Raw genomic sequence first — 4,387 nt, 5'->3', positions numbered from 1 at the left:
TGATTCTGACTCCAGAGGACAGAAGAGAACTGCCAGTGGGGGGTTTGATACAAATCTTTACAAGATTAGGAAGCCTCATCTTTCTCCCACAGAGCAGATTGTGGTTTCAAACTACTGACCTTGTGATTAGCAATCTAAAGCATAATCCACTGTGCCACCGGGGCTCTGGGTCTTTCTAGTGGACCTTTTTCCTCTTGGCTCCACCATGCCAATCCACTTGTCACTCTTCCAACAGGACCCTTTATTTGTTTCTATTTTGTTTTGGGGGTTCCTCTAGCTGTTGAGTGTACTGCCTCTCTCTTCTCCACTGCTGTCTCTCTTCTTTCCAATCTGACTTTTTAGAAAACAGCTTTACTGAGAGATCATCCATGGACTCTACAGCACTCACTGAAATGTACCTCTCAGCGGCACAGGAGGTCAGTTGTGTTCTTATCACTATGAAGAGACCCCTTTGCCCTGTCACCCTCTTTCTCCTCAACCTCTCGAGCCAGCTGAGTTCGTTGGCAGGCACCATGGAGTTGATTCTGACTCAGAATGAAACCCACGTGACAGAGCCGAACTGCGCCCACGGTTTTCTTGGTTGTAATCGTTCCAAGCACAGATTGCAGGTCTATCTCCAGGCCCCCTGGGTGGGTGGAACAACCACCTATGTTTTGGTTAACTGGTACACCATCAGGGCATTTTCCCTAGCTCTAGGTGGCATGGTGGGTGACAAGTTGGGCTGCTAACCACAAGGTCAGCAGTTTGAACCACCAACTGCTCTGAAGTGAGAAAGATGAGGCTATCTCCTCTGTTAACGGTTTAGTCTCAGAAACTAACTGTTTAGTCTCAGAAACCCTCGGGAGCAGTTCTACTCTGTCGCGATGAACTGGGATGGACTTGATGGCAACTGGTTGGTAGACAACTACTCCTCTAGTCCAGCTCCTAACAGTCACTGCCATCGTCAGTACTGACTCACGGGGACCCAACAGCATGGTAGAACTGCTTCTGTGGGTTTCCGAGACTGTAACTCTTTATGGGAGTAGAAAGTCTCATCTTTCTCCTGTGGAACAACTGGTGGTTTTGAACTGCTGAGCTTGCAGATTGCAGACAATGTGTAAACCACTATTCTGGCCATTTCCCTGTGAATAAAATCAGACCCCATGTGGTCTTTTGTGCAGTCTCTCCCACACAGCCTTGCTTGCTTTTCTCCATCAGTGCTTGAGTGAGGGGCTCTGTGGAGGAGGGTCTGAGGACGAGGGCTGGGGAACTGGAAAGGAGAGCAGATGCAGGCAGCCTGGAGGAACGAAGGACAAGACACCTGCCAAGCAGGAGTGACTGGGGGTTGATGCAGGAAGGGGCGGGTTTGGAGTCCCAAGACCTTGTGTCCTAGGCCCACCTGGCCCTGTCCAGCTCACTTTCCTCTGCAATTTGCAGGGCAGGGCTCTGTTTCCTCTTCTGTGAAATTGGGTGTGGTCCAGGCCAGAGTAGCCCGCAGGCGGCAGTGGGTGACAGTGCTCAGGTGTACCTCATTGTGTCAGCGGTACATGCCCTGAGGGCTGGTCTGTGGCTGCCACTGCCTCAAGCCAGGCCTTGGCTAAGGCCTCTAGTGGCCTGGCATGTTGCCCCCTCTTGGGGAGTGGTCTGGAGCCACCTCTGGCTGGGGACTGGCCTTCCAGTCTTCCTGGAGGACTTAAGGCTCTGGGGAACCTGACACTGCTCATTCATTCATTCACTCACTCACTTGCTTGTTCCTTCATCAACTTTACAGATCTGGAGGTGTGCTGTACTATGCATGGGACACAGCCCATCCTTGGAGCTCTCAGTCAAAGGGAGACAGACACATGGACCTAGTGTCCTGCCCACCCCTGTATACCTCTAAACTTTATATACTTCCTGCTCGCCCTTCTGCAAACTGACTTCATAAATCCATGTTTCTGGTTCCTACAATAGCCAAGCACCCTCAAGTCCAGGCTGACTCACAACGACCTCATGTGTGTCAGGGTAGAATTGTACCCCACGGGCTCAGTGGCTGGCTTTTCAAGCACAGATTGCCAGGTCTGTGTGCCGAGAAACCTTTAGCCCCCTTGGCTAGCAGCAGAGCACCTTGACCGTGTGGCCCAGGTACTCCTTATGCTGTTTAAGACTTACTAACTGGTGTCCTTGAATGTATAGGAATTTCTGCCTTTATTTTTTTCACAGGGAGGATTATCGTAGCGGGAATAACCTCAATGTATTCTTAAGAAGTACTTGACGAATAGATACAAATGTGAGTGGATGAACAAACAAAAAAAAGGAAGAAATATTGTGGTGAGACAGAGACAGTGCTGTGAGAGACACTTACAGAGGGCTGGGAGGGTACTTGTTACCTGGCTGTTGACACCAGGTCTGCCAAGCTCGCTAAAAACAACAGAATGCATTCTCTCAAGGCCCTGGAGGTACAGCATATTTGTCTCAGGCCCTTGGAAGGCTCCAGGGGAGAGGCCTCCCCCTTGTTTCTTGTAGCTCCTAGTGGACCCAGTGGTCCTTGGCTTGTAGCAGCATCACTCCAATCTCTGCCTCCTCCTCCTTCACGTGGCCTCTGTGTCTTGGTGTCCTCTCCTCCATAAGGACACCAGTCACTGGGGTCAGGAGCTGCATTAAGCCCAGGAAGATTTCATTTAGAGATTTTAAACTAGTTACATCTGTAAAGACCTTCCTTCCTGAGTTTCCGGTGGGAGGGGGAGTAGACATGACATTTAGGAAGGGGCATACTATTCGATTCTTTGCAAAAGGACTTCAGGTAAGGTGGCATGTGAGCTGGACCTGGGAGGATGAGCTAGAGTTGGCAGGCACAGGGAACAACCGGTGCAAATTTACACAGAAAGGTCCTAATGGAGACCCTCCTCTCCACAGGGGCGGGGTGTGGGTCTGCAATGGTGAAGTGACGGGTAGGAGAGGCAGAGGGAGGGATACAACAAAACTCAAACTCACTGTCATTGAATTGATTCCGACTCACAGTGACCCTATAGAACAGGTTAGAATTGTCCCTGTGGGTTTCCAAGATTAACTCTTTATGGGAACAGTATGCCTCCCAAGGTAGTTTCAAACTGTTGACCTTGCTGTTAGCAGCCCACTCCATAACCTACTACACCATCAGGGCTCTACATACTAATAAATATGAGGGGTGGGGTGGGGCGGAGAGCTCAAAGACATTTACTCTGTGCAGTTGCTAAAGAGCCTGTGATGTTAAAGTGCTCTATTGCTACAAAAGGCTGGTGGTTTGAACCCACCAGCCAGTCCTGGGAGAGAGCAATGTGGCTGTCTGCTTTGACAAACATTTACAGCCTTGGAAACTCGGTGGGGTCAGGTCTACTCAGTGCTGTCGAGTCTAGCTGAATCAGAATTAATCCCTTAAAAGTGGGTATCAAGGGGAGAGGCTGGGTCGGCTCCACCTTGGCTGACTAACCATAAAGGTGGACAGCTCACACCTCCCAGAGTCACTTCAGAAGGCCTGGCGAGCTGCTGCCAAAAGGTCACTGCTTTGGGCACCCTCTGAAGCAGTTCTACGCTGCACACCGCCCATGGGCCTGAAACACATTGGCGGGGTCCAATTTGCAACGGTTCTCTTTATCTCCAGGAGTCAGAATCTACGGGGGGGGCTGGAATATCCAAATCCATTCCTTTAGGAAATATGTTTCCAAGATTGCTTCCCCCGCCCGGCCTCCCCCACCCGCCAAAAGAACGCTGCTGTTTCGTGGGGAGAAGTGTGGTGCTCAGGGACTGACTTAACTGCGAAGCTGCCCTGTAGCCAGGAGTGGGGTGAGGGGAGGCGTGGCGCTAACTCACAGGTTTCTGGCTTAGGAAAGAGGGTCGTGGTGAAACTTCCAAGATAAGCCCTTCAGGGCACAGCATGGGCAAGTGTTATGGGGCAAATAGTGAAGTGAAAAGGGAGCACCTTCAGTTCGGGTGGCACTCTCACTCAGGGGTGTTGACACACTTCTACACACCTGCATAGAGCACCTGTAGGGTCTTAGAGCTCCCCGCCCCGGGGTGGGGGGTCGTCTGAGGGCCTGAGCCCTGGGGACATGTACTGATTGATGCTGCAGAGCGTGCCCATCAGCCTCCTCCACCTGCATCAGGCGAGGGTGACGCACCTGGGAGGCCCGTCGGGCGCGGAAACCTGAACTCCGGAGTCTTGCGTGCCCCCACTTCACTGAAACAGATTTCAAACCGCGGCTTCACACTTCCTGCCTCAGTGTCCCCGTCACACATGCTGGCGGGCCCTGCACGCACCACTCCACATCGCAGGCATGTGGCGAGGGCCAGTGGGCCGGCCTTGGCTCTCGGTCAGCCTGCCCCACGACGGCTAAGAGAGTCCCTCCCGGGCGAAGTCCTGGGGCGCAGGGCCTAGGGACGCTGGCCGTCC

The 4,387-nt window shown here is 52.3% G+C and overlaps 1 long non-coding RNA gene across 1 annotated transcript; it reads right to left on the bottom strand.

The window, feature by feature from the left end:
* Positions 1-2,147: 2,147 nt before the first annotated feature.
* LOC123521216 lies at positions 2,148-4,365 on the bottom strand. Its single transcript, XR_006679689.1, has 2 exons — positions 4,116-4,365; positions 2,148-2,613 (listed from the first exon to the last, which is right to left on the bottom strand). It is a non-coding gene; the product is annotated as an uncharacterized LOC123521216 (long non-coding RNA).
* Positions 4,366-4,387: the final 22 nt, after the last annotated feature.

The sequence above is a fragment of the Echinops telfairi genome, unplaced genomic scaffold (genome assembly GCF_000313985.2).
Source record: "Echinops telfairi isolate 266 unplaced genomic scaffold, ASM31398v2 ScPeMD7_5;HRSCAF=22, whole genome shotgun sequence".
NCBI lineage: Eukaryota > Metazoa > Chordata > Mammalia > Afrosoricida > Tenrecidae > Echinops > Echinops telfairi.
Note: the sequence above shows the minus strand (reverse complement) of the source record. Positions and strands in the feature narration are given on the sequence as shown.